Genomic DNA, 13,783 nt, shown 5'->3' with positions numbered 1-13,783 from the left:
GTTTTTCCTTTAAAAATTAACACTCTTATTTATGTGAGAAATATAATTTTGTCTCTCAAAATGGAAAGATAACTCTTCTTACCCAAACCAGAAGGTTTTTTTTTTGTTTTTTGTTTTTGTTTTTGTTTTTTTTTTTTTTTTTTTTTTTTGACAGGCAGAGTGGACAGTGAGAGAAAGAGACAGAGAGAAAGGTCTTCCTTTGCCATTGGTTCACCCTCCAATGGCCGCCGCGGCTGGCGCACCGCGCTGATCCGATGGCAGGAGCCAGGTACTTATCCTGGTCTCCCATGGGGTGCAGGGCCCAAGCACCTGGGCCATCCTCCACTGTACTCCCTGGCCACAGCAGAGAGCTGGCCTGGAAGAGGGGCAACCGGGACAGAATCCAGCGCCCCGACCGGGACTAGAACCCGGTGTGCCGGCGCCGCAAGGTGGAGGATTAGCCTAGTGAGCCGAGGCGCCGGCTCAAACCAGAAGTTTTAAGGTCATTACTTTGCTTTGCTTTTTTTAGTTTGGATATTTTCAAGTTGAAAAATGGAAAAGGTGCAGGTAATAGTTTGATTTTTCATTAGGAGTAATTATTGTCTGATCACAGATAGTTACTTTGATATACATTTTTTAAAGAGTTATTTATTAGTTGAGCTGCAATGAACATGGTGGTACAGAGCTCTCTTTAATATACTGATTTCGTTTCCCTTGGGTAAATTTTCAGGAGTGGGATTGCTGGCTCATATGGTAGATCTATTTTTGGATATCTGAGGTATCTGCATACTTCCACAAAGGCTAAACCTGTTTACATTCCCACCAACAATGGATTAGGGTACCTTTTCCCGCACATCCTTGCCAGCATTTATTTGTTGATTTCTTTATGAGAGCCATTCTAACAGGAGTGAGGTGAAATCTCATTGTGTTTTTATCTGCCTTTCCTTGATGGCTAGTGATCTTGAACATTTTTTCATGTGTCTGCTGGCCATTTGAATTTCCTCTCTTAAAAAAATACATGTTCATAGCCAGCGCTGCGGCTCAATGGGCTAATCCTCTGTCTGCAGCGCTGGCACACCATGTTCTGGTCCCAGTAGGGGCGCCGGATTCCGTCCTGGTTGCTCCTCTTCCAGTCCAGCTCTCTGCTGTGGCCAGGGAGGGCAGTGGAGGATGGCCCAAGTCCTTGGGCCCTGCACCCGCATGGGAGACCAGGAGAAGCACCTGGCTCCTGGCTTCGTATCAGCGCTGTGCGCCAGCCGCAGTGCACTGGCTTCAACGGCCATTGGAGGGTGAACCAATGGTAAAGGAAGACCTTTCTCTCTCTCTCTCTTTCTCACTATCCACTCTGCCTGTCCAAAAAAAAAAAAAAAACAAAAACAAAAAAAACACATGTTCATGGGGCCGACGTGGTGGCATAATAGGTTTAATCCTCGCGTGTGGTATTGACATCCCATATGGGTGCCGGTTCTAGTCCCAGTTGCTCCTCTTCCAATCCAGCTCTCTGCTATGGCCTGGGAAAGCAGTGAAAGATGGCCCAAGTTCTTGGACCCCTGCACCCACGTGGGAGACCGGGAAGAAGCATTTGGCTCCTGGCTTCGGATAGGCACAGCTCCAGCCATTGCAGCCATTTGGAGAGTGAACCAATGAAAGGAAAACCTTTCTCTCTGTCTCTCCCTCTCACCGTCTATAACCCTATCTCTGAAATAAAAAAAAAAAAAAAATTAAAAACTGTTCACATCTCTTGCTATTTCTTAACTGAATTGTTTGTTTTGTTGTTGAGTTTCTTGAGCCCTTTATATATTCTCAATATTAATCCTTTAACAGTTGCATAATTTGCAAATATTTTCTCACACTCTGTGCCTCTTTAACTATGCTGAGTGTTTCTTTTGCAGTGTAGAAGCTTTAGATCGGCGCAGTTCTGGCAGTTGAGGCCAATTGGGGAGTTAACCATCGGATGGAAGACCTCTGTCTTTCTCTCTCTCTCTCTCTCTCTCTCTTTATCTCTCCCTCTCTCTGTGTAAATCTGATTTTCAAATAAATAAATAAATCTTTAAAAAGAAAAGAATTGTAGAAAATGAGGATAGGCCGGCACTGCGGCTCACTAGGCTAATCCTCTGCCTTGCGGCACTGGCACACCAGGTTCTAGTCCCGGTCAGGGCACCGGATTCTTTCCCGGTTGCCCCTCTTCCAGGCCAGCTCTCTGCTGTGGCCAGGGAGTGCAGTGGAGGATGGCCCAAGTGCTTGGGCCCTGCACCCCATGGGAGACCAGGAGAAGCACCCGGCTCCTGGCTTCTGATCAGCATGGTGCGCCGGCCGTGGCGGCCATTAGAGGGTGAACCATCGGAAAAGGAAGACCTTTCTCTCTGTCTCTCTCGCTCACTATCTACTCTGCCTGAAAAAAAAAAAAAAAAAAGGAGAAACCCAAAAGGAAATCTAGAAAAGAAAATTCCAGGAGAAAGGGTACTGAGTAAAGGAGATTTCATATTCTTGAGATCAAAGAAGAGCAAAGAGGAAGTGTCCTTGGAGCAGAACAACAGTCGTTGTAGTGGGTGAGGTCAGATATACAACAGCATAAAGCAATGGAAGACCATATGGGTGCCGGTTCAAGACTCGGCTGCTCCACTTCATATCCAGCTCTCTTCTATGCCCTGAGAAAGCAGTGGATGATGGCTTAAGTCCTTGGGCCCCTGCACCTATGTGGGAGACCCAGAAGAAGCTCCTGGCTCCTGGTTTCAGATCAGTGCAGCTCCTGCCATTGCAACCAATTGGGGAGTGAATCATCGGGTGGAAGACCCCTCTCTCTCTCTTTCTCTCTCCTAACTCTGACTTTCAAGTAAAATAAATCTTTTTTAATAAAAGGATTTTAACTTTTATTCCTGGTGAGAGTCAAGTTACTGAAAACTTTTAAACCAATGATTAACATCAATGGGTGTTGAGTGTGAAAGAAAGGATAAAGGAAATGACTCTGCATTTTGTCCTAAGCAAATGGAAAAAGTGATCTGCCATTACTGAAGTGAGAATCACTATGGGTGTGAGGTGAGTGCACAGGGATCCGGAGTCTCACATTATTTAAATTAGATTTGAGAGTCTTCATTAACACCCAAGTAGGATGATAGGTAGAGAGATGAACTTAAAATTCTCTAGTTCAATGTAGCTATAAGCTGTGGAACTGTTAGGTTCTAAAGAATATTTAAACCCATAAAATTAGGTGGAGTCAGGGGCTGGCCCTGTGGTGTAACAGGAAAAGCCACTACCTGCAGTGCCAGCACCCCATATACCCCATATGGACACCGGTTCGAGTCCCAGCTGCTCCACTTCTGACCCTGCTCTCTGCTATAGCCTGGGAAAGCAGTGGAAGAATGCCCAAGTCCTTGGGTCCCTGCACCCATGTGGGAGACCAAGAAAAAGCTCCTGGCACCTGGCTTCAGCTCTGGTTGGTGCAGCCAATTGGGAAGTGAACCAGAAGATGGAAGACCTCTCTCTCTCTCTCTGCCTCTCTTTCTCTCTGTGTAACTCTGATTTTCAAATAAATCAATAAATCTTAAAAAAAAATTTAGAAGAGTCACCTTTAAAAAGTAAGTAGATATAGAAAAAAAGATATTTGAATCTTAGAAACTTCTGGAATTATTTTTTGAGTTTGAATAGATGCAAAAGAACTTCCAAAAGAGGCTGTGACGATGTGAACTGTGAGGCTGAACCACAGCACGGGGACGTTGTGTCCTGGAAGCCATACGCAAAATCACAGCAGTGATCGGTCATGTGTAAAAATGTTGTTGGTATTTCAAGCAGGAAGAGAGCAGAGAATTGATCACTGTGTTTAGTAACACAGAATTTGTTTAAATGAAGATTATCCAAAATATATGTATTAGCTTATATCATATTGTTATGTTTCCTAATACAGAACAATTAGAACATTGCCTGACACATAGTAGAAATTCAGAAAACATTGAAAAAACATGAGTTTCTAAAATAAAAAATTGAACTAAGGAGAGTAGCTAAAAGAAAATGGAAGTAGAGGACAGAATAAAATGAACTTTCTCTGGGTTTTAACTAAATACTTATAGTTCACAATATATCTATACTTTGATACTTTGATTTTTTTTGAAAGATTTTATTTATTTTATTTGAGAGGAAGAGTTACCGACAGTGAGAGAGAGAGACAGAGAGGAAGGTCTTCCTTCTGTTGGTTCACTCTCCAAATGGCCGTAACATCTGGAACTTCGTGATCCAAAGCCAGGAGCCAGGTGCTTGTTTCCAGTCTCCCACCTGGGTGCAGGGGCCCAAGGACTTGGGCCATCTTCTACTGCTTTCCCAGGCCATAGCAGAGAGCTGGATTGGAAGTGGAGCAACCGGGACTAGAACCGGCACCCATATGGGATGCTGGTGCCACAGGCAGAGGTTTAAGTTACTGCACCATGGAGCCAGCCCCAATACTTTGATATTTTATATTTAGTGTTTGTTTATTTTTATTTGAAAGGGAGAGGGAGAGGGAGAGGGAGAGGGAGAGGGAGAGGGAGAGGGAGAGGGAGAGGGAGAGGGAGAGGGAGAGGGAGAGGGAGAGGGAGAGGGAGAGGGAGAGAAGCTGGCGCTGTGGCATAGTAGGTAAAGTCTCCAGCTTCAGTGCCGGCATCCCATATGGATGCCGGTTCGAGTCTCGGCTGCTCCACTTCTGATCCAGCTCTCTGCTATGGCCTAGGAAAGCAGTAGAAGATGGCCCAAGTCCTTGGACTCCTGCACCTACTTGGGAGACCTCAAAGAAGCTCCTGGCTCCTGGCTCCGGATCGGTGCAGCTGCGGCCCTTGTGGCCATCTGGGGAGACTTCTCTCACTCTTTCTCTCTTTCTAACTCTCTCTCTCTCTCTCTGCCTCTGCATCTCTGTAACTCTGTCTTTCAAATAAATAAATAAATAAATAAATCTTGAGAGAGAGAGAGAGAGAGAGAAGGAGCTGGTTTGCGTTGCACTTGCCCACAACAGCCAAGGCTGGGCTAGGAGCTCCATCTGAATCTTCGACATAGTTGGCACAGACACCAGTACTTGAGCCACCACTACTGCATCCCAGGGTACACATTAAAGGAAGCTAGATTGTAAACAACTAGAATCCAGGCAGTCTTCTATGGAATGCAGGCATCCCAAATGACAATGTAACCTGCCATGCCACAACACTCAACATTGTTTTTTTGTTTTAATATAAATAAATACAGATTATACACATACACACACAAAGAAGTGTTTTCTACAGGATTTCTTAGAATCACAAAAATTAATATTAATACACTAAATTTAAGTGATTTGGGGATGTGTAGGCTACTATCAGTGCCACTTTGTTAAATGATAGTAATGAAGTCCTTCACAAGTTAATATTCAGATCCAGTATTACAGCACAGAGGATTACCATATCAGAGTCTGTTTCAGATACCAACTATTCCACTTCCAATCCAGCTCCCTGCTAATGTGCCTGGGAAAGCAGAGGAAGATGGCTCAAGTACTTGGACCCACTGTGACTCACATGGAAAACGCCAAGGGAGTTCCAGGCATGGTGGGTAAGGTTACCACCTGTAATATTGATATCTCATAGGGATGCCAGTTCATATCCTGCCTGCTCCACTTCCAATACAGCTCCCTGCTCACGGCCTGGGGAAAGCAGCACAGGATGGCCCAAGTGTTTGGGTCTTTGCATCCATGTAGGAGACATAGAGAAAGCTCCAGGCTTCAGCCTAGCCAGGCCTGGATGTTGCAGATATCTGGGGAGTGAACTAGTAGTTGGGATATCTCTCTCTGTAGCATCCTTTCTCTTGCAGCCTGTAACTCTAAGTTTCAAATAAATATATAAATCTCTGAAGATTTAAGAAAAAACTGCAAAAAGGAAAATATTTGTTAAAAATTATGAACGCTTGGTAGAAAGCACAAAAGTTTTTTGAGGGAAAGAAAAATAGAAAATACATAGTTTAAAACCAGATTTAGTATTTCAGTCATCCATTTATCTAAGAATTATTGAGTACCTCATAGATGATAAGTACAATTTTGGACACTGAAGACCATATCTCTCTATTAAAACCTGCCAGTTACCTATAACACATGCCTTTCTTTCTTACTATCAGAATATTTTTGCAGAGGATAATGTGTGCTCTCCAAAATTTTCATTTTCCCAGACTTTCTTTTAACAAGGCTGTAGGTATGTTTGTGGTATATGCATGGCAATGAGATCTAAGGAAGTTTATAGATAGTAGATCTCAGAATTTCTTTTAGGAAATTTAGGAATTATTTTAGGAAACTCACTCGTTGTCTTCTTTTCTCTCCTTTTTCTTGTCAATTTTGTGGTTATGACACCTGGAGATGAAGCCATCTGTGACCACTAGGCAACCAGGACAAGTATGGAGTCCTATAGGCAAGAGAAAAAAATCTATTCCCTATTAGTGTAATTAACCCTCACTACTTGCTCTGGACTACCTATCCTGTAATTCTGGTTTCATGAAAACAATGATCCCTTTTCCTATATCTGCTATTATTTATTAGATTTTATGGTTTAAGAATACCCTATTCTCAATGTTGCCACAGTATAGTAGAAAGAAAATACAGGTGAATACATTATTATACTTCAGGGTTATTAGATTAACAAAAGAAATGAGCACAAACATGGAATAACACAGGGCAGAGCTCTGCCTGGTGGATACAATAAACATTTAATTTAACTGTTACTCAAACCAACCCTTATACATGAATAGTCATTAATCTGAAGAAGGCAGGAAAGGGCATTCTAGGCAGAGAACACAACATAACAAAACAGGATAAAGTTTTAATCAGGAAAGCATAGTACATGAATTATTGTCATGTATCTGGAATTGGAGTGGAAGTTAATTATTATCAAGAATTCAGGCAGAAAGTGAGGCAGATGCAAGAAGATGAGGGGTCTTCTGGCCAATGTTTTGATGGTTGGGCTTTATTTTGGAGGCAGTGGGAAATCACTAGAAGATTGTAAGCAGGGACTGACATTATCAATTTGTGTTTTTGATAGAGTTGGCAGCAATGTGGAATACGAAACATAAGTGCCATCTCCCTTTCCTCCACATCAACCAAAAAGATATTGAATAAAATCCAAATATGCGGAAACTAAGGGATAAATACTGTCGTCGAGTATATGAAACATTTATGAGAAGGATGCTCAGCAGTTGTTCTGAGTGTCTGTGACAGACCAAACACAAAGGAATACACTTGAATAAAAGCAGTAGAGTTGAGTTGGACTATCAGCAAAAAAAAATCTCAATTCTGGGCAGCCCTAAAGAGCGGTACTACCAGAATGGGCTGAAGTGGGCACCTGGAAATTTTCCTCCTAAATTGCTGAGACAAATGAAAGAGGCATCCACTTATGGAAAATTTTGAAATATTAGCTTTCCTGAGAGCAAAAGATTTGATAAAATATGTTTGGAATAGCCTTCAGCTTCATTGTTTTATGAGCCTTTAAGTCTGGAAGTGAGTTATTGTGTCCATCATCACCCCTAGTAAAAATACTCAGCTACATGGAATGCACACAAACAAAATACTATCACTAGTATTCATAATCTATCATTCATCTCTCCAATTCAACGGTTATACTAATAGAAATCAACATTACAATAAGTCCTTCAATAGTTCTAATAATTTGGGATACATTTTTCCACTACATGAAATGCCCTATTTTGCTTCTAAAATATTTGCTACATGGGTTTATAAAAAAATAAACAATTTTTTCCTGTATAATATCTCAAAAATTGAATGTCCAAAATGAATCTCCAGTAGGTTTATGTGAGATAAAACATGCATTTATGTAAATTCATTTGATTACAGAGCTCCATTTTTCTAAATGAAGCTGCAAGTTATTTACAAAAATCACTATGCATGAGGTGATAATATTTGTAAATTTCATTTGAAGAATATTTGTTAATAGAATATTAGGTTTCTTTAGTTGTAAAAAGAAGACAGAAAACATACATATATTGAGTGCAGGACTGTTCTATAAATGTTACATTTAATTTCCAAGATGTGTAGTAGCATATTATCTCATGAGGAAAATGAGAGAAGTTGCTTTCTCATTGTCTCACTTCTAAAAAACAACTACAAACTTTAATGGTGGGATTGTAATATAGACTGTCTTTTAAACTTTCCTGAGTACTCAGCTGAGATGTAAGATGAGACAAGAGTACTACAGTTATAACATAAAATAATTTTTATAATATAACTTTATTAAGCTTTATTTTTATATTCGGCAGACATACAAGATGATTGATAATTATTATTGATAATTATTGATTGATTGATGATTATTGATAATCATTCTTAAAAATAATATTTTAGAGCCGGTGCCATGGCTCAATAGGCTAATCCTCCACCTTGCGGCGCCGGCACACCGGGTTCTAGTCCCGGTCGGGGTGCCGGATTCTGTCCCGGTTGCCCCTCTTCCAGGCCAGCTCTCTGCTATGGCCAGGGAGTGCAGTGGAGGATGGCCCAGGTGCTTGGGCCCTGCACCCCATGGGAGACCAGGAAAAGCACCTGGATCCTGGCTCCTGCCATCGGATCAGCGCGGTGCGCCGGCTGCAGCGGCGGCCATTGGAGGGTGAACCAACGGCAAAGGAAGACCTTTCTCTCTGTCTCTCTCACTGTCCACTCTGCCTGTCAAAAAAAAAAAAAATAATAATATTTTAAGGGGCCAGCGCTGTGGCATAGCTGGTAAATCCAATGTCTGCAGTGCCAGCATCCCAAAGGGGTGACAGTTCGAGACCCAGCTACTCCGCTTCCAATCTAGCTCTCTGCTGTGGCCTGGAAAAGCAGTAGAAGATGGCCCTAGTCTTTGGGCCCCTGCGCTCATGTGGGAGACCTGGAAGAAGCACCTGGCTCCTGGCTTCCGATTGGAGCAGCTCTGGCCATTGTGGCCATCTGGGGAGTAAACCAGCAGGTGAAAGACCTCTCTTTCTCTCTTTCTCTCTCTCTCTCTCTGCCTCTCTGCCTCTCTCTCTCTCTCTCTGCCTCTCCCTCTCTCTGCTTCTCCTTCTCTCTCTGTGTAACTGTAACTTTAAAGTAAAACAAATACATTTTTAAAAAATAATATTTCAAATTCTAAACCAGAGAGTCAACTTGAATAGATGTTGGCAAATGAGTTCGATCTTATTGGGCTTTGCGTCCCATTATTCTACACAAGTTCTCAAATATCAGTTAATCTAAATCCCAGCACTAATGATTCATTGAGTTAATGTCATTCTTCTTGCTTTAAGTTTGTTTTTCTTTAAATAAACAGAATACCACCAGTTCTTTAATGTGCAATGCAGTTGCAACCTTCTTAACATCTCCCTTTCCTTATATATCCTCCTAGCAATGATCTCTTTTTCCATAATTCTTTGATGTTCAATTTAGGCAACTAACTGGTTGACTCTTGTCCAATTGGCCTTCTATTGCAACTATTTACACAATTACCTTAACTTTGGTATTAATCAAGACTGCTTGAGAATAAAAACTATTTATGCATTTGTTATATCAAGACACTTTGTATCCCACATGACATTTTGTATTTTGGCTAATAGGTAAAGATTTGTTTTTTAAAAGTATCACTGGGGGCCGGTGCCGCGGCTCACTAGGCTAATCTTCCGCCTTGCAGCGCTGGCACACCGGGTTCTAGTCCCGGTTGGGGCACCGGATTCTGTCCCGGTTGCCCCTCTTCCAGGCCAGCTCTCTGTTGTGGCCAGGGAGTGCAGTGGAGGAAGGCCCAAGTGCTTGGGCCCTGCACCCCATGGGAGACCAGGATAAGTACCAGGCTCCTGCCTTCGGATCAGCGCGGTGCGCCAGCCGTAGCACGCTGGCCGTGGTGGCCATTGGAGGGTGAACCAACGGCAAAGGAAGACCTTTCTCTCTGTCTCTCTCTCTCACTGTCCACTCTGCCTGTCAAAAAATAAATAAATAAATAAATGTATCATTGGATGAATAAATGAATGGATGGATTCTGGAATTCCAGTGGCTTAGTATAATGGAATTATGCTTCATCATTGATTTGTACTATTTCCAGGCTTTAGATATTAGCTTGGGATTGAGAGAAAGAATAGATAAACTGAGAAGAAGTTCAAAACAAGATGAACCGAATAATAGAAATATGATATAGACATGTGACATATTTGTGTAAGTTGCTCATGAAAAAATTAAAAATACCATCCATTCTGTCCACATTAAATATTGGGAAGTGTCCATTATAAGGGATGTGTTTATTCTCGGTTTTCGGTTTATTTGTTGCCCTTGAATTGTTTTCCTAAATAGATTAAATCTGAGATTTAAAACCTAGCAGCATTCACAAGATATACAGACAGCAGATATAACCTGGTTGTTTTGCAGCTATACATTCTTCAAAGACACATTTTTTTCTTTTCTTTGTTTTAAAATTTATTTGACAGGTAGAGTTATAGACAGTGAGAGAGAGAGAGACAGAGAGAAAGGTCTTCCTTCTGTTAATTCACTCCCCAAATGGGCCCCACGGCCGGCGCTGTGCCGATCTGAAGCCAGGAGCCAGGTGCTTCCTCCTGGTCTCCCATGCAGATGCAGGGCCCAAGCACTTGGGCCATCCTCCACTGCCTTCCCAGGCCATAGAAGAGAGCTGGACTGGAAGAAGAGCAACTGGGACTAGAACCCAGCGCCCATATGGGATACTGGTGCTGCAGGCGGAGGATTAACCAAGTGAGCCATGGCACCGGCCCCCAAAACACACTTTTTTCAACACTCTTTGCTGACCTGAAATTTCCAGACTTAAGTAGGAGGCAAACATTATCAAATGATCACAGTAATAAATGTAGAAGAGTTACTCTAAAATAAGATTTATATAGCAAATGAGAGCATGTCATAGCAAATCTGACCTAGTGATAGTGGAAGAGTCACATTTGCCTTATATAAATTTTAAAATCTGAAGAAATAACGAGTTAACCAGCAAATATTTGAAAAAGATGTTTTGTATGGTGGAACAGCTCTGTGGTGGAAAGCTCTATGATGATTAGGTGCATTTGTTGAAGCTAACAAAAACAAAAGCACAAGCAGTAGGGGGGCATCTAAGGCTATAATACTTCTTTAGTCCTTGATAAGCAGAGAAGTAAACCATCAAGTCCAATAAATGAAAGAATCATACATACGGTTGTGGTTCCAAAATATCACAACCTTGGAAGAGTGAAGTTATGTGTCATTATCCAATCTAACATAAAACTTGCACATAATAAATTTTTAGATATAGAAGAATGAATAAATGCTATTACAAAGTTCACTGCAGAAACTTTACAAATGAATAACTTTGATTTTCTTTTCTCTCTATGGTATGGTATGTTTCAGGATTATGAAGGAAGCATCTGCTTTTTATAGGTTTTTAGTCTTCCATTGCTGTTTGTTAGGAAGTCCATAGTCAGCATTTTAATATCGATTTCTATTAAAGGGATGATGTATTTCTCATGAACTCTTAATAAGTTTCTCTCCCTCACTCATTCCCTTTTTCTTTTTCCTATCAAAAATAACTGAACAAGGTGATATAAAATGCCCATTCCATTCAGTTTCCTGCCAGATGCTGTCAGATCGGGTGTTTAATACTCAGAGGCTAACCTTTAATTTCATGTCTTGATAATAGGCCAAGCCCTGAGCTAGGTGCTAGGGATATAGCAGAAAATATTATAATTTACTTACTTTCAAAAAACTTTTTTTTTAAATGTGGAGAGACAGACATGAAACAAGTTTGTAAAAAAGAAGATGGATTGTGAGCATGGAAAACGCTAAGATAGAAATATGATTAAGATAGGGTACTACTGGAGGATGACTTCTTTGGTTATAATGGTCAAGTAGCAAGTGAAAATTAGGAATATTTCTTCAAGGTCTCTGTGGAAAGAACATAACTATAGACTTTTATTTCAACAGTTCACTGTAGGTGTTTAACATGTTTTAAAATTTGGTTTGATTTTTATGCTATCCATACCAAATATGTAAGAAGCTCTAAGTCCTGTAACATATAATCAAATTATATTAAAACATTCTTCTAGAAATTTGATATATTTTCCAGATGAGGAACACACATTTTTAAAATGTTAAATTTAAGTTAGATTATCAGGTTGGCTTGTCAGTCCTTGACAGTGTACCTTGCAGGGTCACTTGGTCCTCTCATTATCCTGCAGTCTTTGTAAGAAGTTATTATTCTACTGTTGGATGAACTTCACAGTGAGGATGTACTTACCAGACCAGAGCAAATAAGATTAATTCTGAATGCCAACTGAAACTGAAATTTTCCTAGGAAAGGAAGAAAAACGAGAGGGTTAAGATGAATCAGGGAGAAAGAGAACCAATGGGAGGACAAGGAAGGGAAGAGACAAATAAATGAGAGAACACAGAGGAGGGTTCTGAGGAGCCCAGAACGTAGACAAACACCTGCTGTTACAGGCTATTGCCCATGCTGCAGGCAGATAGGGGTTCTTCTCCACATGGTTTCCTAGAGGGCTCAGGACTTTACTTTCTATTTACATTGTCAAGTTCTTTACAAATTGGGGAGTGTGGTGAGGTTAATGTTCATTTAAAATTCAAGCTGAGGATGTTTACCAAAATGCCATTCTTGATAGGAGGTAAAGGTCATGGTGTTCTTCAGAAATGCAATTCAATCCATATTCTTAAGTGATTAACTAAACTGAAGACAGACTGCCATATTTATTTACCATATTTGCCTCCATATCTAACTACCTTCTTAAAGACACAAAATAAACTAAGGTATGAAAATTGGGAATGGTGAGAATTTACCTAAAATCTCATTCTAATTCACCTTTGTTTCCACCAAAAACAGAACAAGAACAAATAAACCAAAAAGAAAATTTCTTTTTAATAATGTTAGATAGGCCCTCTGGATCTCAATGTCTTTAACTATGTAATGAGTAGAAAAAGATCTACACCATAGTTATTAGAGATGTTAAATGAGATTATTTGGGACTGGCATTCTAGCGCAGCAGATTAAGTCACCATTTATGATCCCAGCATCTTTCCTCAGAGTACCAGTTCAAGTCCCAGCCTCTCTGCTTCCAATTCAGCTCCTTGGTAATACACCCGGGAAAACAGTGGAAGATGACCCAAATTCTTGGGCTACCACCAGCCACGTTGGAGATCCAGATGGCATTCCAGGCTCTCAGCTCAGCCCTACTTGCTGTGGTCATTTGGAGAGTGAAGCAGTGGATGTAAGATCCCTTCTCTGTCTCTCCCTCTCTCTGTCACTCTGCCTTTCAAATATGTAAAGGAAATATTTTTAAAATAGTAATTGATATTATTTGTCTAAAATGTACAGCATAACAATTTAAATGAATATTGGTCCCTAGGCAGTATTGAATTGGGCAGGCAATGAGAGTAAAGAAAAACCTCAATGGAGTAATATCAAACATTCAACTGAGTTACATATTGGCTCTTAAATAGAAATAAACATAAATCTCTTTTCCATCCCAGAATTTTAAGATATATCAGGACATACTTTAGTACCTAAGAGTGAATCAGGAAAGTGAATGTATTTCTGAAATCAGGTAGTGATATCTTTAATGGAGAATGAGAATTACCTAAAAGAAAAAGTAACTGAAAAAATTAGAAAAACTGATTAAAGAGCACTTGAGTCTTTAAAATTTTTTTTTAAACATTTATTTTATTTACTTGAAAGGCAAATTCGGGGTGGGGTGGGGTGGGGTTGAGAGAACCTTCTATCTGCTGGTTCACTTCCCAAATGGCTGCAACAGCCAGGGCTGTCTCAGGTCGATGCCAGCAGCCAGGAGCTTCTTCTGGGTTACCCACAGGAAGTTCAGG

This window comes from Oryctolagus cuniculus, chromosome 3, assembly GCF_964237555.1.
Source record: "Oryctolagus cuniculus chromosome 3, mOryCun1.1, whole genome shotgun sequence".
NCBI lineage: Eukaryota > Metazoa > Chordata > Mammalia > Lagomorpha > Leporidae > Oryctolagus > Oryctolagus cuniculus.
This window is presented reverse-complemented; position numbering follows the sequence as displayed.